Below are 22,153 nucleotides of genomic sequence, written 5' to 3' on the forward strand. Positions count from 1 at the left end.
TTCCTCACCAGTGCCATGCTGTCTGTGGGTAAAACTGTGACAATTGCTCAGAAGAATTAGTTAATGCTTCTAAACATTATGTAGTTACATCATCCAATCACTTCCACAGCCCATCTCAATCTGATCTGTATTCAACCATCAGAATCGGAAATGAGCTAACGAATGGTAGTGTGGCCGAGCGGTCTAAGGCGCTGGATTAAGGCTCCAGTCTCTTCGGAGGCGTGGGTTCAAATCCCACCGCTGCCATTATGTTTTAAAGTACAGGGAACTAATTGTAGTGTTTAGTTTTAGGTGTTCATCAAGCAGCCATGCAAACAAAATACACCTATGACACACCTAATGGTGAACATCTAGCAGTCAATAATATTCATCCTCTGTCTTTTTACAAATCTCACCTCTGCCTATATGATTAAACCAGCAGTGAAAGTTAAGGACTTTTTTTTTTTGTTTAAAATGCACAATGCATGCATTCTGTAAAGTTCATGCTCTGTCATGTCACACACACTTTTTTATCTGGCCATGCATTGCTGCTGTTGCCCTGACCATGGATTCTTTCAGGAATCCAGCATTAGATTGATTGCTCACCCGGGCCATGCTCTCTGTGGGAAAATCTGTGACAATTGCCCAGAGGAATTAAATAATGCTTCTTAACATCATGTAGTTACACCACCACTCACTTCCACAGCCCATCTCAATCTGATCTGTATTCAACCAAAAGCAAATACAACTTTTTGGTCTAAATGCACTTTGGTATTCCACAACATGGAAAACTTCCTAGTTTGTGCCTTGGTTGAAGATTCACACCCCTCAACCACCCCACTCCAGAAACACAGACCACCATCACTCCTCACCCCCCCCATCCTCCTCCGTCACCCACCCCTTCCCAGAGACAATGAACCCTGTCACACCTCTCTCCCCCCCCACCCTCCTCCCTCACCCTCCCCTGCCCAGAGTCAACGACTCCAATCACAACCCCCCCACCCCCCCTGAAACTCAGAATACACGTTGAAGATGTGCGTTGGCTGTTCCAGAAACAGAAGACCAGGAAAGCCGCAGGTCCAGACAGTGTCTCCCCCTCTTGTCTCAAAGCCTGTGCTGAACAGCTGGCTCCCATCTTCCCCCACATCTTCAACAGATCCCTGGAGCTGTGTGAAGTTCCCACCTGCTTCAAACGCTCCACCATTATTCCGGTCCCCAAGAAACCCACCATCACTGTTCCAAATGACTACAGACCTGTCGTCTTGACGTCTGTGGTCATGAAATCCTTTGAACGCCTGGTTTTAGCCCATCTAAAGGACATCACAGAACACCAACTGGACCCCCTGCAGTTTGCCTACCGGGCAAACAGGTCGGTGGATGATGTAGTGAATATGGGGCTGCATTACATCCTGCAACATCTCGACCGCCCGGGAACCTATGCCAGGATTCTGTTTGTGGACTTCAGCTCGGCATTCAACACCATTGTGCCTGAACTCCTCACCTCCAAACTCTCCCAGCTCAGCGTGTCACCTGGTACCTGCAAGTGGATCACCAGCTTCCTGACAGACAGGAAGCAGCAAGTGAGGCTGAGGGAGATCACTTCTGGAACACGGTCCCTCAGTACTGGTGCCCCTCACAGATGTGTCCTCTCCCCACTTCTCTTCTCCCTGTACACCAACGACTGCCCTCCAGGAACTCAACTGTGAAACTCCTGAAGTTTGCAGACGACACCACTGTCATTGGGCTCATCCAGGATGGTGATGAGTCTGCATACCGACAGGAAGTTGAGCGTCTGGTACTCTGGTGCAGTCAACACAACCTGGTGCTGAACACGCTTAAGACTGTGGAGATGACGGTGGACTTCAGGAGACATCCCTCAACATTGCTCCCCCTCACTATATCAGACAGGCTGGTGTCTATTGTGGAGACCTTCACATTCCTAGGCACCACCATTTCCCAGGACCTGAAGTGGGAGACCAACATCTCCTCCATCCTCAAAAAGACCCAGCAGAGGATGTACTTCCTGAGGTAACTGGGGAAGTACAGTCTTCCACAGGAGCTGCTGATCCAGTTCTACACTGCGGTCATTGAGTCTGTCCTGTGCTCCTCCATCACTGTCTGGTATGGAGCAGCCACTAAACCGGACAGGATCAGACTGCAGCGGACTGTACGGTCAGCAGAAAGGATCACCGGTGCCCCCTTGCCCTCCATCCAGGACCTGTACCTCTCAAGATCCAGGAAAAGGGCAGGGAAAATCATCTCAGACCCCTCACACCCTGGTCACAGGCTCTTTGACCTGCTGCTCGCTGGCAGACGTTATAGAAGCCTGCAGACCAGGACCAGCCGACACAAGAACAGTTTCTTCCCCCTCGCCATCTCCCTCCTAAACGGCTGATACTGTAAATCTCATCCATCATTACACACTGCACTTTATGTACACCTGTATATAAGATTTCGTTTGTTTTTTGCCTATTTATTCATAAATAGTAGATATAGTTATAGTTATTTATAAATCACAAACAATCCACAACTTGGACAATAACACAACACCCTTACACATTGTTGTTGTTTGTTGTTGTTGTTGTTTTTTATCTTTTTTTCCTACATTGTACTTGAGAGACACCATCTACCAGAATCAATTTCCTTGTATGTGCTTGCACTTACTTGGCCAATAAATACGATTCTGTTTCTGATTCTGAATAGTGTTGAGCATAGCTGCCTTCCAAGCAAGATACCCAGGTTCGACTCCCAGCCAATGCAGTCCTCTTTTTTTAAGCCAAATTTTGGATAAGGTCATGTCTTCATCTCAAGTGTTCTTTAACACATCAGGATCTAAAATGAGCCGAGTGGGCTAAGGCGCTGGATTTAGGCTCCAGTCTCTTCGGAGGCGTCGGTTCAAATCCCACCGCTGCCATTATGTTTTAAAGTACAGGGAACTAATTGTAGTGCTTAGTTTTAGGTGTTCATCAAGCAGCCATTAAAACACAATACACCCACGACACACCTGATGGTGAACATCTAGCAGTCAATAACATTCATCCTGTCCTTTTACCCACGCACTCTTTCACCTGGCCATAAATTGTTCTCAAAATCCTGAGTATAGCTTCTAACTACACATCAAACATTAGTTTGACCCCTTATCAGTGCCATGCTCCCTTTAAGAAAAACTACAACATCCTGCAAGCTGTGTGCATTGGTGGTATAGTGGTGAGCATAGCTGCTTCCCAAGCAGTTGACCCGGGTTCCATTCCCGGCCAATGCAATGGACCTTTTACAACAACACGCAAACTATTGATCTTTGTACGATGCTTTTGGTTGTCCCCTGTCACTGTATGTTCTGTGAAGCATTACTAGTTTCCCCAAAATAGTCATGGTAAAGATGTTGCATTTAATAAATCTCACAGAAGGTAGCTTGTCTGAAAGGTCTGTGCTACTAGTGTAAATGTCCAGTCTGTTGTACAAATGTGGGTTCAAATCCCACAACTGCCTATGTGATTAAAAATGCAGTAAAGGTCATGAATTAGTTTTTGTTTGTTTAAAATGAACAATGCATGCATTCGGTAAAGTTCATACCCTGTCATGTCGCACACACTTTTGTATCTGGCCATGCATTGCTGCTGGATGCATGGATTCTTTCAGGCATCCAGCACTAGATCGATTCCTCACCAGTGCCATGCTGTCTGTGGGTAAAACTGTGACAATTGCTCAGAAGAATTAGTTAATGCTTCTAAACATTATGTAGTTACATCACCAATCACTTCCACAGCCCATCTCAATCTGATCTGTATTCAACCAAAAGCAAAAACCACTTTTGGGTCTAAATGCCCTTGGTATTCCACAACATGGAAAACTTCTTAGTTTGTGCCTTGGTTGTATAGTGGTGAACATAACTGCCTTCCAATTAGTTTACCCGGGTTCGACTCCCAGCCAACGCAGTCCTTTTTTTTGTCCTGCTTTTGTGTTGTGAAATTTTAAGCCACATTTTGGCTAAGGTCATGTTTTCATCTCAATTGTTCTATAACACATCAGGATCTAAAATAAGCTAACGAATGGTAGTGTGGCCGAGCGGTCTAAGGCGCTGGATTTAAGCTCCAGTCTCTTTGGAGGCGTGGGTTCAAATCCCACCGCTGCCATTATGATGAAAACTACAAGGAACTAATTGTAGTGCTTAGTTTTAGGTGTTCATCAAGCAGCCATGAAAACACAATACACCCAGGACACAAGTGATGGTGAACATCTAGCAGTCAACAACATTCATCCTCTTTCATTTTACAAATCTCACCTCTGCCTTTATGATTAAACCAGCAGTGAAAGTTACGAATTTGTTTTTGTTTGTTTAAAATGCACAATGCATGCATTCTGTAAAGTTCATGCTCTGTCATGTCACACACACACTTTTTTCATTTGGCCATGCATTGCTGCTGTTGCCCTGACCATGGATTCTTTCAGGCATCCAGCACTAGATTGATTCCTCACCAGTGCCATGCTGTCTGTGGGAAAAACTGTGACAATTGCTCAGAAGAATTAGTTAATTTTTCTAAACATCATGTAGTTACAGTACCACTCACTTCCACAGCCCATCTCAATCTGATCTCTATTCAACCAAAAGAAATAACCACTTTTGGGTCTAAATGCCCTTGGTATTCCACAACATGGAAAACTTCCTAGTTTGTGCCTTTGTTGTATAGTGGTGAGCATAGCTGCCTTCAGGTTAGTTGACCCGGGTTGGACTCCCAGCCAACGCAGTCCTCTTTTTTCATCCTGATTTTGTGTTGTGCAACTTTTTAAGCCAAATTTTGGCTAAGGTCATGTTTTCATCTCAAGTGTTCTATAACACATCAGGATCTAAAATAACCTAATGAGTGGTAGTGTGGCCGAGCGGTCTAAGGCGCTGGATTTAGGCTCCAGTCTCTTCGGAGGCGTGGGTTCAAATCCCACCGCTGCCATTATGATGAAAACTACAAGGAACTAATTGTAGTGTTTTGTTTTAGGTGTTCATCAAGCAGCCATGCAAACACAATACACCCACGACACACCTGATGGTGAACATCTAGCAGTCAATAACATTCATCCTCTGTCCTTTTACCCACGCACTCTTTCACCTGGCCATAAATTGTTCTCAAAATCCTGAGTATAGCTTCTAACTACACATCAAACATGCAATGGACGTTTTACAACAACACGCAAACCATTGATCTTTGTACGATGCTTTTGGTTGTCTCCTGTCACTGTATGTTCTGTGAAGCATTACTAGTTTCCTCAAAATAGTCATGGTAAAGATGTTGCATTTAATATATCTCACAGAAGGTAGCTTGTCTGAAAGGTCTGTGCTACTAGTGTAAATGTCCAGTCTGTTTTACAAATGTGGGTTCAAATCCCACAACTGCCTATGTGATTAAAAATGCAGTAAAGGTCATGAACTAGTTTTTGTTTGTTTAAAATGAACAATGCATGCATTCTGTAAAGTTCATGCCCTGTCATGTCACACACACTTTTGTATCTGGCCATGCATTGCTGCTGTTGCCCTGCCCATGGATTCTTTCAGGCATCCAGCACTAGATCGATTCCTCACCAGTGCCATGCTTTCTGTGGGTAAAACTGTGACAATTGCTCGGACGAATTAGTTAATGCTTCTAATCATCATGTAGTTACATCACCACTCACTTCCACAGCCCATCTCAATCTGATCTGTATTCAACCAAAAGCAATAACCACTTTTGGGTCTAAATGCCCTTGGTATTCCACAACATGGAAAACTTCCTAGTTTGTGCCTTGGTTGTATAGTGGTGAGCATAGCTGCCTTCCAGTTAGTTGACCCAGGTTGGACTCCCAACCAACGCAGTCCTTTTTTTTGTCCTGCTTTTGTGTTGTGCAACTTTTTAAGCCAAATTTTGGCTAAGGTCATGTCTTCATCTCAAGTGTTCAATAACAAATCAGAATCGGAAATGAGCTAACGAATGGTAGTGTGGCCGAGCGGTCTAAGGCGCTGGATTAAGGCTCCAGTCTCTTCGGAGGCGTGGGTTCAAATCCCACCGCTGCCATTATGTTTTAAAGTACAGGGAACTAATTGTAGTGTTTAGTTTTAGGTGTTCATCAAGCAGCCATGCAAACAAAATACACCTATGACACACCTAATGGTGAACATCTAGCAGTCAATAATATTCATCCTCTGTCTTTTTACAAATCTCACCTCTGCCTATATGATTAAACCAGCAGTGAAAGTTAAGGACTTTTTTTTTTTGTTTAAAATGCACAATGCATGCATTCTGTAAAGTTCATGCTCTGTCATGTCACACACACACTTTTTTCATTTGGCCATGCATTGCTGCTGTTGCCCTGACCATGGATTCTTTCAGGCATCCAGCACTAGATTGATTCCTCACCAGTGCCATGCTGTCTGTGGGAAAAACTGTGACAATTGCTCAGAAGAATTAGTTAATTTTTCTAAACATCATGTAGTTACAGTACCACTCACTTCCACAGCCCATCTCAATCTGATCTCTATTCAACCAAAAGAAATAACCACTTTTGGGTCTAAATGCCCTTGGTATTCCACAACATGGAAAACTTCCTAGTTTGTGCCTTTGTTGTATAGTGGTGAGCATAGCTGCCTTCAGGTTAGTTGACCCGGGTTGGACTCCCAGCCAACGCAGTCCTCTTTTTTCATCCTGCTTTTGTGTTGTGCAACTTTTTAAGCCAAATTTTGGCTAAGGTCATGTTTTCATCTCAAGTGTTCTATAACACATCAGGATCTAAAATAACCTAATGAGTGGTAGTGTGGCCGAGCGGTCTAAGGCGCTGGATTTAGGCTCCAGTCTCTTCGGAGGCGTGGGTTCAAATCCCACCGCTGCCATTATATTTTAAAGTACAGGGAACTAATTGTAGTGCTTAGTTTTAGGTGTTCATCAAGCAGCCATTAAAACACAATACACCCACGACACACCTGATGGTGAACATCTAGCAGTCAATAACATTCATCCTCTGTCCTTTTACCCACGCACTCTTTCACCTGGCCATAAATTGTTCTCAAAATCCTGAGTATAGCTTCTAACTACACATCAAACATTAGTTTGACTCCTTATCAGTGCCATGCTCCCTTTAAGAAAATCTACGACAACCTGCAAGCTGTGTGCATTGGTGGTATAGTGGTGAGCATAGCTGCTTCCCAAGCAGTTGACCCGGGTTCGATTCCCGGCCAATGCAATGGACCTTTTACAACAACACGCAAACCATTGATCTTTGTACGATGCTTTTGGTTGTCTCCTGTCACTGTATGTTCTGTGAAGCATTACTAGTTTCCTCAAAATAGTCATGGTAAAGATGTTGCATTTAATATATCTCACAGAAGGTAGCTTGTCTGAAAGGTCTGTGCTACTAGTGTAAATGTCCAGTCTGTTTTACAAATGTGGGTTCAAATCCCACAACTGCCTATGTGATTAAAAATGCAGTAAAGGTCATGAACTAGTTTTTGTTTGTTTAAAATGAACAATGCATGCATTCTGTAAAGTTCATGCCCTGTCATGTCACACACACTTTTGTATCTGGCCATGCATTGCTGCTGTTGCCCTGCCCATGGATTCTTTCAGGCATCCAGCACTAGATCGATTCCTCACCAGTGCCATGGTTTCTGTGGGTAAAACTGTGACAATTGCTCGGACGAATTAGTTAATGCTTCTAATCATCATGTAGTTACATCACCACTCACTTCCACAGCCCATCTCAATCTGATCTGTATTCAACCAAAAGCAATAACCACTTTTGGGTCTAAATGCCCTTGGTATTCCACAACATGGAAAACTTCCTAGTTTGTGCCTTGGTTGTATAGTGGTGAGCATAGCTGCCTTCCAATTAGTTGACCCAGGTTGGACTCCCAACCAACGCAGTCCTTTTTTTTGTCCTGCTTTTGTGTTGTGCAACTTTTTAAGCCAAATTTTGGCTAAGGTCATGTCTTCATCTCAAGTGTTCAATAACAAATCAGAATCGGAAATGAGCTAACGAATGGTAGTGTGGCCGAGCGGTCTAAGGCGCTGGATTAAGGCTCCAGTCTCTTCGGGGCGTGGGTTCAAATCCTACCGCTGCCATTATGTTTTAAAGTACAGGGAACTAATTGTAGTGTTTAGTTTTAGGTGTTCATCAAGCAGCCATGCAAACAAAATACACCTATGACACACCTAATGGTGAACATCTAGCAGTCAATAATATTCATCCTCTGTCTTTTTACAAATCTCACCTCTGCCTATATGATTAAACCAGCAGTGAAAGTTAAGGACTTTTTTTTTTTGTTTAAAATGCACAATGCATGCATTCTGTAAAGTTCATGCTCTGTCATGTCACACACACTTTTTTATCTGGCCATGCATTGCTGCTGTTGCCCTGACCATGGATTCTTTCAGGAATCCAGCATTAGATTGATTGCTCACCCGGGCCATGCTCTCTGTGGGAAAATCTGTGACAATTGCCCAGAGGAATTAAATAATGCTTCTTAACATCATGTAGTTACACCACCACTCACTTCCACAGCCCATCTCAATCTGATCTGTATTCAACCAAAAGCAAATACAACTTTTTGGTCTAAATGCACTTTGGTATTCCACATCATGGAAAACTTCCTAGTTTGTGCCTTGGTTGAAGATTCACACCCCTCAACCACCCCACTCCAGAAACACAGACCACCATCACTCCTCACCCCCCCCATCCTCCTCCGTCACCCACCCCTTCCCAGAGACAATGAACCCTGTCACACCTCTCTCCCCCCCACCCTCCTCCCTCACCCTCCCCTGCCCAGAGTCAACGACTCCAATCACAACCCCCCCACCCCCCCTGAAACTCAGAATACACGTTGAAGATGTGCGTTGGCTGTTCCAGAAACAGAAGACCAGGAAAGCCGCAGGTCCAGACAGTGTCTCCCCCTCTTGTCTCAAAGCCTGTGCTGAACAGCTGGCTCCCATCTTCCCCCACATCTTCAACAGATCCCTGGAGCTGTGTGAAGTTCCCACCTGCTTCAAACGCTCCACCATTATTCCGGTCCCCAAGAAACCCACCATCACTGTTCCAAATGACTACAGACCTGTCGTCTTGACGTCTGTGGTCATGAAATCCTTTGAACGCCTGGTTTTAGCCCATCTAAAGGACATCACAGAACACCAACTGGACCCCCTGCAGTTTGCCTACCGGGCAAACAGGTCGGTGGATGATGTAGTGAATATGGGGCTGCATTACATCCTGCAACATCTCGACCGCCCGGGAACCTATGCCAGGATTCTGTTTGTGGACTTCAGCTCGGCATTCAACACCATTGTGCCTGAACTCCTCACCTCCAAACTCTCCCAGCTCAGCGTGTCACCTGGTACCTGCAAGTGGATCACCAGCTTCCTGACAGACAGGAAGCAGCAAGTGAGGCTGAGGGAGATCACTTCTGGAACACGGTCCCTCAGTACTGGTGCCCCTCACAGATGTGTCCTCTCCCCACTTCTCTTCTCCCTGTACACCAACGACTGCCCTCCAGGAACTCAACTGTGAAACTCCTGAAGTTTGCAGACGACACCACTGTCATTGGGCTCATCCAGGATGGTGATGAGTCTGCATACCGACAGGAAGTTGAGCGTCTGGTACTCTGGTGCAGTCAACACAACCTGGTGCTGAACACGCTTAAGACTGTGGAGATGACGGTGGACTTCAGGAGACATCCCTCAACATTGCTCCCCCTCACTATATCAGACAGGCTGGTGTCTATTGTGGAGACCTTCACATTCCTAGGCACCACCATTTCCCAGGACCTGAAGTGGGAGACCAACATCTCCTCCATCCTCAAAAAGACCCAGCAGAGGATGTACTTCCTGAGGTAACTGGGGAAGTACAGTCTTCCACAGGAGCTGCTGATCCAGTTCTACACTGCGGTCATTGAGTCTGTCCTGTGCTCCTCCATCACTGTCTGGTATGGAGCAGCCACTAAACCGGACAGGATCAGACTGCAGCGGACTGTACGGTCAGCAGAAAGGATCACCGGTGCCCCCTTGCCCTCCATCCAGGACCTGTACCTCTCAAGATCCAGGAAAAGGGCAGGGAAAATCATCTCAGACCCCTCACACCCTGGTCACAGGCTCTTTGACCTGCTGCTCGCTGGCAGACGTTATAGAAGCCTGCAGACCAGGACCAGCCGACACAAGAACAGTTTCTTCCCCCTCGCCATCTCCCTCCTAAACGGCTGATACTGTAAATCTCATCCATCATTACACACTGCACTTTATGTTCACTTGTATATAAGATTTCGTTTGTTTTTTGCCTATTTATTCATAAATAGTAGATATAGTTATAGTTATTTATAAATCACAAACAATCCACAACTTGGACAATAACACAACACCCTTACACATTGTTGTTGTTGTTGTTTGTTGTTGTTGTTGTTTTTTATCTTTTTTTCCTACATTGTACTTGAGAGACACCATCTACCGGAATCAATTTCCTTGTATGTGCTTGCACTTACTTGGCCAATAAATACGATTCTGTTTCTGATTCTGAATAGTGTTGAGCATAGCTGCCTTCCAAGCAAGATACCCAGGTTCGACTCCCAGCCAATGCAGTCCTCTTTTTTTAAGCCAAATTTTGGATGAGGTCATGTCTTCATCTCAAGTGTTCTTTAACACATCAGGATCTAAAATGAGCCGAGTGGGCTAAGGCGCTGGATTTAGGCTCCAGTCTCTTCGGAGGCGTCGGTTCAAATCCCACCGCTGCCATTATGTTTTAAAGTACAGGGAACTAATTGTAGTGCTTAGTTTTAGGTGTTCATCAAGCAGCCATTAAAACACAATACACCCACGACACACCTGATGGTGAACATCTAGCAGTCAATAACATTCATCCTGTCCTTTTACCCACGCACTCTTTCACCTGGCCATAAATTGTTCTCAAAATCCTGAGTATAGCTTCTAACTACACATCAAACATTAGTTTGACCCCTTATCAGTGCCATGCTCCCTTTAAGAAAAACTACAACATCCTGCAAGCTGTGTGCATTGGTGGTATAGTGGTGAGCATAGCTGCTTCCCAAGCAGTTGACCCGGGTTCCATTCCCGGCCAATGCAATGGACCTTTTACAACAACACGCAAACTATTGATCTTTGTACGATGCTTTTGGTTGTCCCCTGTCACTGTATGTTCTGTGAAGCATTACTAGTTTCCCCAAAATAGTCATGGTAAAGATGTTGCATTTAATAAATCTCACAGAAGGTAGCTTGTCTGAAAGGTCTGTGCTACTAGTGTAAATGTCCAGTCTGTTGTACAAATGTGGGTTCAAATCCCACAACTGCCTATGTGATTAAAAATGCAGTAAAGGTCATGAATTAGTTTTTGTTTGTTTAAAATGAACAATGCATGCATTCGGTAAAGTTCATACCCTGTCATGTCGCACACACTTTTGTATCTGGCCATGCATTGCTGCTGGATGCATGGATTCTTTCAGGCATCCAGCACTAGATCGATTCCTCACCAGTGCCATGCTGTCTGTGGGTAAAACTGTGACAATTGCTCAGAAGAATTAGTTAATGCTTCTAAACATTATGTAGTTACATCACCAATCACTTCCACAGCCCATCTCAATCTGATCTGTATTCAACCAAAAGCAATAACCACTTTTGGGTCTAAATGCCCTTGGTATTCCACAACATGGAAAACTTCTTAGTTTGTGCCTTGGTTGTATAGTGGTGAACATAACTGCCTTCCAATTAGTTTACCCGGGTTCGACTCCCAGCCAACGCAGTCCTCTTTTTTTGTCCTGCTTTTGTGTTGTGCAACTTTTTAAGCCAAATTTTGGCTAAGGTCATGTTTTCATCTCAATTGTTCTATAACACATCAGGATCTAAAATAAGCTAACGAGTGGTAGTGTGGTCGAGCGGTCTAAGGCGCTGGATTTAAGCTCCAGTCTCCTTGGAGGCGTGGGTTCAAATCCCACCGCTGCCATTATGATGAAAACTACAAGGAACTAATTGTAGTGCTTAGTTTTAGGTGTTCATCAAGCAGCCATGAAAACACAATACACCCAGGACACAAGTGATGGTGAACACCTAGCAGTCAACAACATTCATCCTCTTTCATTTTACAAATCTCACCTCTGCCTTTATGATTAAACCAGCAGTGAAAGTTACGAATTTGTTTTTGTTTGTTTAAAATGCACAATGCATGCATTCTGTAAAGTTCATGCTCTGTCATGTCACACACACACTTTTTTCATTTGGCCATGCATTGCTGCTGTTGCCCTGACCATGGATTCTTTCAGGCATCCAGCACTAGACTGATTCCTCACCAGTGCCATGCTGTCTGTGGGAAAAACTGTGACAATTGCTCAGAAGAATTAGTTAATTTTTCTAAACATCATGTAGTTACAGTACCACTCACTTCCACAGCCCATCTCAATCTGATCTCTATTCAACCAAAAGAAATAACCACTTTTGGGTCTAAATGCCCTTGGTATTCCACAACATGGAAAACTTCCTAGTTTGTGCCTTTGTTGTATAGTGGTGAGCATAGCTGCCTTCAGGTTAGTTGACCCGGGTTGGACTCCCAGCCAACGCAGTCCTCTTTTTTCATCCTGCTTTTGTGTTGTGCAACTTTTTAAGCCAAATTTTGGCTAAGGTCATGTTTTCATCTCAATTGTTCTATAACACATCAGGATCTAAAATAAGCTAACGAGTGGTAGTGTGGTCGAGCGGTCTAAGGCGCTGGATTTAAGCTCCAGTCTCCTTGGAGGCGTGGGTTCAAATCCCACCGCTGCCATTATGATGAAAACTACAAGGAACTAATTGTAGTGCTTAGTTTTAGGTGTTCATCAAGCAGCCATGAAAACACAATACACCCAGGACACAAGTGATGGTGAACACCTAGCAGTCAACAACATTCATCCTCTTTCATTTTACAAATCTCACCTCTGCCTTTATGATTAAACCAGCAGTGAAAGTTACGAATTTGTTTTTGTTTGTTTAAAATGCACAATGCATGCATTCTGTAAAGTTCATGCTCTGTCATGTCACACACACACTTTTTTCATTTGGCCATGCATTGCTGCTGTTGCCCTGACCATGGATTCTTTCAGGCATCCAGCACTAGATTGATTCCTCACCAGTGCCATGCTGTCTGTGGGAAAAACTGTGACAATTGCTCAGAAGAATTAGTTAATTTTTCTAAACATCATGTAGTTACAGTACCACTCACTTCCACAGCCCATCTCAATCTGATCTCTATTCAACCAAAAGAAATAACCACTTTTGGGTCTAAATGCCCTTGGTATTCCACAACATGGAAAACTTCCTAGTTTGTGCCTTTGTTGTATAGTGGTGAGCATAGCTGCCTTCAGGTTAGTTGACCCGGGTTGGACTCCCAGCCAACGCAGTCCTCTTTTTTCATCCTGCTTTTGTGTTGTGCAACTTTTTAAGCCAAATTTTGGCTAAGGTCATGTTTTCATCTCAAGTGTTCTATAACACATCAGGATCTAAAATAACCTAATGAGTGGTAGTGTGGCCGAGCGGTCTAAGGCGCTGGATTTAGGCTCCAGTCTCTTCGGAGGCGTGGGTTCAAATCCCACCGCTGCCATTATATTTTAAAGTACAGGGAACTAATTGTAGTGCTTAGTTTTAGGTGTTCATCAAGCAGCCATTAAAACACAATACACCCACGACACACCTGATGGTGAACATCTAGCAGTCAATAACATTCATCCTCTGTCCTTTTACCCACGCACTCTTTCACCTGGCCATAAATTGTTCTCAAAATCCTGAGTATAGCTTCTAAATACACATCAAACATTAGTTTGACTCCTTATCAGTGCCATGCTCCCTTTAAGAAAATCTACGACAACCTGCAAGCTGTGTGCATTGGTGGTATAGTGGTGAGCATAGCTGCTTCCCAAGCAGTTGACCCGGGTTCGATTCCCGGCCAATGCAATGGACCTTTTACAACAACACGCAAACCATTGATCTTTGAACGATGCTTTTGGTTGTCTCCTGTCACTGTATGTTCTGTGAAGCATTACTAGTTTCCTCAAAATAGTCATGGTAAAGATGTTGCATTTAATATATCTCACAGAAGGTAGCTTGTCTGAAAGGTCTGTGCTACTAGTGTAAATGTCCAGTCTGTTTTACAAATGTGGGTTCAAATCCCACAACTGCCTATGTGATTAAAAATGCAGTAAAGGTCATGAACTAGTTTTTGTTTGTTTAAAATGAACAATGCATGCATTCTGTAAAGTTCATGCCCTGTCATGTCACACACACTTTTGTATCTGGCCATGCATTGCTGCTGTTGCCCTGACCATGGATTCTTTCAGGAATCCAGCATTAGATTGATTGCTCACCCGGGCCATGCTCTCTGTGGGAAAATCTGTGACAATTGCCCAGAGGAATTAAATAATGCTTCTTAACATCATGTAGTTACACCACCACTCACTTCCACAGCCCATCTCAATCTGATCTGTATTCAACCAAAAGCAAATACAACTTTTTGGTCTAAATGCACTTTGGTATTCCACAACATGGAAAACTTCCTAGTTTGTGCCTTGGTTGAAGATTCACACCCCTCAACCACCCCACTCCAGAAACACAGACCACCATCACTCCTCACCCCCCCCATCCTCCTCCGTCACCCACCCCTTCCCAGAGACAATGAACCCTGTCACACCTCTCTCCCCCCCACCCTCCTCCCTCACCCTCCCCTGCCCAGAGTCAACGACTCCAATCACAACCCCCCCACCCCCCCTGAAACTCAGAATACACGTTGAAGATGTGCGTTGGCTGTTCCAGAAACAGAAGACCAGGAAAGCCGCAGGTCCAGACAGTGTCTCCCCCTCTTGTCTCAAAGCCTGTGCTGAACAGCTGGCTCCCATCTTCCCCCACATCTTCAACAGATCCCTGGAGCTGTGTGAAGTTCCCACCTGCTTCAAACGCTCCACCATTATTCCGGTCCCCAAGAAACCCACCATCACTGTTCCAAATGACTACAGACCTGTCGTCTTGACGTCTGTGGTCATGAAATCCTTTGAACGCCTGGTTTTAGCCCATCTAAAGGACATCACAGAACACCAACTGGACCCCCTGCAGTTTGCCTACCGGGCAAACAGGTCGGTGGATGATGTAGTGAATATGGGGCTGCATTACATCCTGCAACATCTCGACCGCCCGGGAACCTATGCCAGGATTCTGTTTGTGGACTTCAGCTCGGCATTCAACACCATTGTGCCTGAACTCCTCACCTCCAAACTCTCCCAGCTCAGCGTGTCACCTGGTACCTGCAAGTGGATCACCAGCTTCCTGACAGACAGGAAGCAGCAAGTGAGGCTGAGGGAGATCACTTCTGGAACACGGTCCCTCAGTACTGGTGCCCCTCACAGATGTGTCCTCTCCCCACTTCTCTTCTCCCTGTACACCAACGACTGCCCTCCAGGAACTCAACTGTGAAACTCCTGAAGTTTGCAGACGACACCACTGTCATTGGGCTCATCCAGGATGGTGATGAGTCTGCATACCGACAGGAAGTTGAGCGTCTGGTACTCTGGTGCAGTCAACACAACCTGGTGCTGAACACGCTTAAGACTGTGGAGATGACGGTGGACTTCAGGAGACATCCCTCAACATTGCTCCCCCTCACTATATCAGACAGGCTGGTGTCTATTGTGGAGACCTTCACATTCCTAGGCACCACCATTTCCCAGGACCTGAAGTGGGAGACCAACATCTCCTCCATCCTCAAAAAGACCCAGCAGAGGATGTACTTCCTGAGGTAACTGGGGAAGTACAGTCTTCCACAGGAGCTGCTGATCCAGTTCTACACTGCGGTCATTGAGTCTGTCCTGTGCTCCTCCATCACTGTCTGGTATGGAGCAGCCACTAAACCGGACAGGATCAGACTGCAGCGGACTGTACGGTCAGCAGAAAGGATCACCGGTGCCCCCTTGCCCTCCATCCAGGACCTGTACCTCTCAAGATCCAGGAAAAGGGCAGGGAAAATCATCTCAGACCCCTCACACCCTGGTCACAGGCTCTTTGACCTGCTGCTCGCTGGCAGACGTTATAGAAGCCTGCAGACCAGGACCAGCCGACACAAGAACAGTTTCTTCCCCCTCGCCATCTCCCTCCTAAACGGCTGATACTGTAAATCTCATCCATCATTACACACTGCACTTTATGTTCACTTGTATATAAGATTTCGTTTGTTTTTTGCCTATTTATTCATAAATAGTAGATATAGTTATAGTTATTTATAAATCACAAACAATCCACAACTTGGACAATAACACAACACCCTTACACATTGTTGTTGTTGTTGTTTGTTGTTGTTGTTGTTTTTTATCTTTTTTTCCTACATTGTACTTGAGAGACACCATCTACCGGAATCAATTTCCTTGTATGTGCTTGCACTTACTTGGCCAATAAATACGATTCTGTTTCTGATTCTGAATAGTGTTGAGCATAGCTGCCTTCCAAGCAAGATACCCAGGTTCGACTCCCAGCCAATGCAGTCCTCTTTTTTTAAGCCAAATTTTGGATGAGGTCATGTCTTCATCTCAAGTGTTCTTTAACACATCAGGATCTAAAATGAGCCGAGTGGGCTAAGGCGCTGGATTTAGGCTCCAGTCTCTTCGGAGGCGTCGGTTCAAATCCCACCGCTGCCATTATGTTTTAAAGTACAGGGAACTAATTGTAGTGCTTAGTTTTAGGTGTTCATCAAGCAGCCATTAAAACACAATACACCCACGACACACCTGATGGTGAACATCTAGCAGTCAATAACATTCATCCTGTCCTTTTACCCACGCACTCTTTCACCTGGCCATAAATTGTTCTCAAAATCCTGAGTATAGCTTCTAACTACACATCAAACATTAGTTTGACCCCTTATCAGTGCCATGCTCCCTTTAAGAAAAACTACAACATCCTGCAAGCTGTGTGCATTGGTGGTATAGTGGTGAGCATAGCTGCTTCCCAAGCAGTTGACCCGGGTTCGATTCCCGGCCAATGCAATGGACCTTTTACAACAACACGCAAACTATTGATCTTTGTACGATGCTTTTGGTTGTCCCCTGTCACTGTATGTTCTGTGAAGCATTACTAGTTTCCCCAAAATAGTCATGGTAAAGATGTTGCATTTAATAAATCTCACAGAAGGTAGCTTGTCTGAAAGGTCTGTGCTACTAGTGTAAATGTCCAGTCTGTTGTACAAATGTGGGTTCAAATCCCACAACTGCCTATGTGATTAAAAATGCAGTAAAGGTCATGAATTAGTTTTTGTTTGTTTAAAATGAACAATGCATGCATTCGGTAAAGTTCATACCCTGTCATGTCGCACACACTTTTGTATCTGGCCATGCATTGCTGCTGGATGCATGGATTCTTTCAGGCATCCAGCACTAGATCGATTCCTCACCAGTGCCATGCTGTCTGTGGGTAAAACTGTGACAATTGCTCAGAAGAATTAGTTAATGCTTCTAAACATTATGTAGTTACATCACCAATCACTTCCACAGCCCATCTCAATCTGATCTGTATTCAACCAAAAGCAATAACCACTTTTGGGTCTAAATGCCCTTGGTATTCCACAACATGGAAAACTTCTTAGTTTGTGCCTTGGTTGTATAGTGGTGAACATAACTGCCTTCCAATTAGTTTACCCGGGTTCGACTCCCAGCCAACGCAGTCCTTTTTTTTGTCCTGCTTTTGTGTTGTGAAATTTTAAGCCACATTTTGGCTAAGGTCATGTTTTCATCTCAATTGTTCTATAACACATCAGGATCTAAAATAAGCTAACGAATGGTAGTGTGGCCGAGCGGTCTAAGGCGCTGGATTTAAGCTCCAGTCTCTTTGGAGGCGTGGGTTCAAATCCCACCGCTGCCATTATGATGAAAACTACAAGGAACTAATTGTAGTGCTTAGTTTTAGGTGTTCATCAAGCAGCCATGAAAACACAATACACCCAGGACACAAGTGATGGTGAACATCTAGCAGTCAACAACATTCATCCTCTTTCATTTTACAAATCTCACCTCTGCCTTTATGATTAAACCAGCAGTGAAAGTTACGAATTTGTTTTTGTTTGTTTAAAATGCACAATGCATGCATTCTGTAAAGTTCATGCTCTGTCATGTCACACACACACTTTTTTCATTTGGCCATGCATTGCTGCTGTTGCCCTGACCATGGATTCTTTCAGGCATCCAGCACTAGACTGATTCCTCACCAGTGCCATGCTGTCTGTGGGAAAAACTGTGACAATTGCTCAGAAGAATTAGTTAATTTTTCTAAACATCATGTAGTTACAGTACCACTCACTTCCACAGCCCATCTCAATCTGATCTCTATTCAACCAAAAGAAATAACCACTTTTGGGTCTAAATGCCCTTGGTATTCCACAACATGGAAAACTTCCTAGTTTGTGCCTTTGTTGTATAGTGGTGAGCATAGCTGCCTTCAGGTTAGTTGACCCGGGTTGGACTCCCAGCCAACGCAGTCCTCTTTTTTCATCCTGCTTTTGTGTTGTGCAACTTTTTAAGCCAAATTTTGGCTAAGGTCATGTTTTCATCTCAATTGTTCTATAACACATCAGGATCTAAAATAAGCTAACGAGTGGTAGTGTGGTCGAGCGGTCTAAGGCGCTGGATTTAAGCTCCAGTCTCCTTGGAGGCGTGGGTTCAAATCCCACCGCTGCCATTATGATGAAAACTACAAGGAACTAATTGTAGTGCTTAGTTTTAGGTGTTCATCAAGCAGCCATGAAAACACAATACACCCAGGACACAAGTGATGGTGAACACCTAGCAGTCAACAACATTCGTCCTCTTTCATTTTACAAATCTCACCTCTGCCTTTATGATTAAACCAGCAGTGAAAGTTACGAATTTGTTTTTGTTTGTTTAAAATGCACAATGCATGCATTCTGTAAAGTTCATGCTCTGTCATGTCACACACACACTTTTTTCATTTGGCCATGCATTGCTGCTGTTGCCCTGACCATGGATTCTTTCAGGCATCCAGCACTAGATTGATTCCTCACCAGTGCCATGCTGTCTGTGGGAAAAACTGTGACAATTGCTCAGAAGAATTAGTTAATTTTTCTAAACATCATGTAGTTACAGTACCACTCACTTCCACAGCCCATCTCAATCTGATCTCTATTCAACCAAAAGAAATAACCACTTTTGGGTCTAAATGCCCTTGGTATTCCACAACATGGAAAACTTCCTAGTTTGTGCCTTTGTTGTATAGTGGTGAGCATAGCTGCCTTCAGGTTAGTTGACCCGGGTTGGACTCCCAGCCAACGCAGTCCTCTTTTTTCATCCTGCTTTTGTGTTGTGCAACTTTTTAAGCCAAATTTTGGCTAAGGTCATGTTTTCATCTCAAGTGTTCTATAACACATCAGGATCTAAAATAACCTAATGAGTGGTAGTGTGGCCGAGCGGTCTAAGGCGCTGGATTTAGGCTCCAGTCTCTTCGGAGGCGTGGGTTCAAATCCCACCGCTGCCATTATATTTTAAAGTACAGGGAACTAATTGTAGTGCTTAGTTTTAGGTGTTCATCAAGCAGCCATTAAAACACAATACACCCACGACACACCTGATGGTGAACATCTAGCAGTCAATAACATTCATCCTCTGTCCTTTTACCCACGCACTCTTTCACCTGGCCATAAATTGTTCTCAAAATCCTGAGTATAGCTTCTAACTACACATCAAACATTAGTTTGACTCCTTATCAGTGCCATGCTCCCTTTAAGAAAATCTACGACAACCTGCAAGCTGTGTGCATTGGTGGTATAGTGGTGAGCATAGCTGCTTCCCAAGCAGTTGACCCGGGTTCGATTCCCGGCCAATGCAATGGACCTTTTACAACAACACGCAAACCATTGATCTTTGAACGATGCTTTTGGTTGTCTCCTGTCACTGTATGTTCTGTGAAGCATTACTAGTTTCCTCAAAATAGTCATGGTAAAGATGTTGCATTTAATATATCTCACAGAAGGTAGCTTGTCTGAAAGGTCTGTGCTACTAGTGTAAATGTCCAGTCTGTTTTACAAATGTGGGTTCAAATCCCACAACTGCCTATGTGATTAAAAATGCAGTAAAGGTCATGAACTAGTTTTTGTTTGTTTAAAATGAACAATGCATGCATTCTGTAAAGTTCATGCCCTGTCATGTCACACACACTTTTGTATCTGGCCATGCATTGCTGCTGTTGCCCTGCCCATGGATTCTTTCAGGCATCCAGCACTAGATCGATTCCTCACCAGTGCCATGGTTTCTGTGGGTAAAACTGTGACAATTGCTCGGACGAATTAGTTAATGCTTCTAATCATCATGTAGTTACATCACCACTCACTTCCACAGCCCATCTCAATCTGATCTGTATTCAACCAAAAGCAATAACCACTTTTGGGTCTAAATGCCCTTGGTATTCCACAACATGGAAAACTTCCTAGTTTGTGCCTTGGTTGTATAGTGGTGAGCATAGCTGCCTTCCAATTAGTTGACCCAGGTTGGACTCCCAACCAATGCAGTCCTTTTTTTTGTCCTGCTTTTGTGTTGTGCAACTTTTTAAGCCAAATTTTGGCTAAGGTCATGTTTTCATCTCAAGTGTTCTATAACACATCAGGATCTAAATTAACCTAATGAGTGGTAGTGTGGCCGAGCGGTCTAAGGCGCTGGATTTAGGCTCCAGTCTCTTCGGAGGCGTGGGTTCAAATCCCACCGCTGCCATTATGATGAAAACTACAAGGAACTAATTGTAGTGTTTTGTTTTAGGTGTTCATCAAGCAGCCATGCAAACACAATACACCCACGACACACCTGATGGTGAACATCTAGCAGTCAATAACATTCATCCTCTGTCCTTTTACCCACTCACTCTTTCACCTGGCCATAAATTGTTCTCAAAATCCTGAGTATAGCTTCTAACTACACATCAAACATTAGTTTGACTCCTTATCAGTGCCATGCTCCCTTTAAGAAAATCTACGACAACCTGCAAGCTGTGTGCATTGGTGGTATAGTGGTGAGCATAGCTGCTTCCCAAGCAGTTGACCCGGGTTCGATTCCCGGCCAATGCAATGGACCTTTTACAACAACACGCAAACCATTGATCTTTGTACGATGCTTTTGGTTGTCTCCTGTCACTGTATGTTCTGTGAAGCATTACTAGTTTCCTCAAAATAGTCATGGTAAAGATGTTGCATTTAATAAATCTCACAGAAGGTAGCTTGTCTGAAAGGTCTGTGCTACTAGTGTAAATGTCCAGTCTGTTGTACAAATGTGGGTTCAAATCCCACAACTGCCTATGTGATTAAAAATGCAGTAAAGGTCATGAATTAGTTTTTGTTTGTTTAAAATGAACAATGCATGCATTCGGTAAAGTTCATACCCTGTCATGTCGCACACACTTTTGTATCTGGCCATGCATTGCTGCTGGATGCATGGATTCTTTCAGGCATCCAGCACTAGATCGATTCCTCACCAGTGCCATGCTGTCTGTGGGTAAAACTGTGACAATTGCTCAGAAGAATTAGTTAATGCTTCTAAACATTATGTAGTTACATCATCCAATCACTTCCACAGCCCATCTCAATCTGATCTGTATTCAACCATCAGAATCGGAAATGAGCTAACGAATGGTAGTGTGGCCGAGCGGTCTAAGGCGCTGGATTAAGGCTCCAGTCTCTTCGGAGGCGTGGGTTCAAATCCCACCGCTGCCATTATGTTTTAAAGTACAGGGAACTAATTGTAGTGTTTAGTTTTAGGTGTTCATCAAGCAGCCATGCAAACAAAATACACCTATGACACACCTAATGGTGAACATCTAGCAGTCAATAATATTCATCCTCTGTCTTTTTACAAATCTCACCTCTGCCTATATGATTAAACCAGCAGTGAAAGTTAAGGACTTTTTTTTTTTGTTTAAAATGCACAATGCATGCATTCTGTAAAGTTCATGCTCTGTCATGTCACACACACTTTTTTATCTGGCCATGCATTGCTGCTGTTGCCCTGACCATGGATTCTTTCAGGAATCCAGCATTAGATTGATTGCTCACCCGGGCCATGCTCTCTGTGGGAAAATCTGTGACAATTGCCCAGAGGAATTAAATAATGCTTCTTAACATCATGTAGTTACACCACCACTCACTTCCACAGCCCATCTCAATCTGA

General features: G+C 44.1%; 20 non-coding genes across 20 annotated transcripts; all 20 read left to right on the forward strand.

The window, feature by feature from the left end:
* Nucleotides 1-164: 164 nt before the first annotated feature.
* Nucleotides 165-246, forward strand: trnal-aag (transfer RNA leucine (anticodon AAG)). The gene has a single exon. It is a non-coding gene; the product is annotated as a tRNA-Leu (tRNA).
* Nucleotides 247-3,169: 2,923 nt separating this feature from the next.
* On the forward strand, nt 3,170-3,241 carry trnag-ccc (transfer RNA glycine (anticodon CCC)). The gene has a single exon. It is a non-coding gene; the product is annotated as a tRNA-Gly (tRNA).
* Nucleotides 3,242-4,030: 789 nt separating this feature from the next.
* Nucleotides 4,031-4,112, forward strand: trnal-uaa (transfer RNA leucine (anticodon UAA)). Its single transcript has one exon. It is a non-coding gene; the product is annotated as a tRNA-Leu (tRNA).
* Nucleotides 4,113-4,843: 731 nt separating this feature from the next.
* Nucleotides 4,844-4,925, forward strand: trnal-uag (transfer RNA leucine (anticodon UAG)). The gene has a single exon. It is a non-coding gene; the product is annotated as a tRNA-Leu (tRNA).
* A 1,013-nt stretch (nt 4,926-5,938) lies between these two features.
* Nucleotides 5,939-6,020, forward strand: trnal-aag (transfer RNA leucine (anticodon AAG)). The gene has a single exon. It is a non-coding gene; the product is annotated as a tRNA-Leu (tRNA).
* A 730-nt stretch (nt 6,021-6,750) lies between these two features.
* Nucleotides 6,751-6,832, forward strand: trnal-uag (transfer RNA leucine (anticodon UAG)). Its single transcript has one exon. It is a non-coding gene; the product is annotated as a tRNA-Leu (tRNA).
* A 278-nt stretch (nt 6,833-7,110) lies between these two features.
* trnag-ccc (transfer RNA glycine (anticodon CCC)) lies at nt 7,111-7,182 on the forward strand. Its single transcript has one exon. It is a non-coding gene; the product is annotated as a tRNA-Gly (tRNA).
* Nucleotides 7,183-10,988: 3,806 nt separating this feature from the next.
* On the forward strand, nt 10,989-11,060 carry trnag-ccc (transfer RNA glycine (anticodon CCC)). Its single transcript has one exon. It is a non-coding gene; the product is annotated as a tRNA-Gly (tRNA).
* A 792-nt stretch (nt 11,061-11,852) lies between these two features.
* trnal-uaa (transfer RNA leucine (anticodon UAA)) lies at nt 11,853-11,934 on the forward strand. Its single transcript has one exon. It is a non-coding gene; the product is annotated as a tRNA-Leu (tRNA).
* Nucleotides 11,935-12,665: 731 nt separating this feature from the next.
* trnal-uaa (transfer RNA leucine (anticodon UAA)) lies at nt 12,666-12,747 on the forward strand. Its single transcript has one exon. It is a non-coding gene; the product is annotated as a tRNA-Leu (tRNA).
* Nucleotides 12,748-13,478: 731 nt separating this feature from the next.
* Nucleotides 13,479-13,560, forward strand: trnal-uag (transfer RNA leucine (anticodon UAG)). The gene has a single exon. It is a non-coding gene; the product is annotated as a tRNA-Leu (tRNA).
* A 278-nt stretch (nt 13,561-13,838) lies between these two features.
* trnag-ccc (transfer RNA glycine (anticodon CCC)) lies at nt 13,839-13,910 on the forward strand. The gene has a single exon. It is a non-coding gene; the product is annotated as a tRNA-Gly (tRNA).
* Nucleotides 13,911-16,909: 2,999 nt separating this feature from the next.
* trnag-ccc (transfer RNA glycine (anticodon CCC)) lies at nt 16,910-16,981 on the forward strand. Its single transcript has one exon. It is a non-coding gene; the product is annotated as a tRNA-Gly (tRNA).
* Nucleotides 16,982-17,770: 789 nt separating this feature from the next.
* Nucleotides 17,771-17,852, forward strand: trnal-uaa (transfer RNA leucine (anticodon UAA)). Its single transcript has one exon. It is a non-coding gene; the product is annotated as a tRNA-Leu (tRNA).
* Nucleotides 17,853-18,583: 731 nt separating this feature from the next.
* On the forward strand, nt 18,584-18,665 carry trnal-uaa (transfer RNA leucine (anticodon UAA)). The gene has a single exon. It is a non-coding gene; the product is annotated as a tRNA-Leu (tRNA).
* Nucleotides 18,666-19,396: 731 nt separating this feature from the next.
* Nucleotides 19,397-19,478, forward strand: trnal-uag (transfer RNA leucine (anticodon UAG)). The gene has a single exon. It is a non-coding gene; the product is annotated as a tRNA-Leu (tRNA).
* A 278-nt stretch (nt 19,479-19,756) lies between these two features.
* On the forward strand, nt 19,757-19,828 carry trnag-ccc (transfer RNA glycine (anticodon CCC)). The gene has a single exon. It is a non-coding gene; the product is annotated as a tRNA-Gly (tRNA).
* A 797-nt stretch (nt 19,829-20,625) lies between these two features.
* On the forward strand, nt 20,626-20,707 carry trnal-uag (transfer RNA leucine (anticodon UAG)). Its single transcript has one exon. It is a non-coding gene; the product is annotated as a tRNA-Leu (tRNA).
* Nucleotides 20,708-20,985: 278 nt separating this feature from the next.
* Nucleotides 20,986-21,057, forward strand: trnag-ccc (transfer RNA glycine (anticodon CCC)). The gene has a single exon. It is a non-coding gene; the product is annotated as a tRNA-Gly (tRNA).
* A 560-nt stretch (nt 21,058-21,617) lies between these two features.
* trnal-aag (transfer RNA leucine (anticodon AAG)) lies at nt 21,618-21,699 on the forward strand. The gene has a single exon. It is a non-coding gene; the product is annotated as a tRNA-Leu (tRNA).
* The last annotated feature ends 454 nt before the right edge of the window (nt 21,700-22,153 follow it).

This window comes from Denticeps clupeoides, unplaced genomic scaffold, assembly GCF_900700375.1.
Source record: "Denticeps clupeoides unplaced genomic scaffold, fDenClu1.1, whole genome shotgun sequence".
In the NCBI taxonomy this organism is placed as follows: Eukaryota; Metazoa; Chordata; class Actinopteri; order Clupeiformes; family Denticipitidae; genus Denticeps; species Denticeps clupeoides.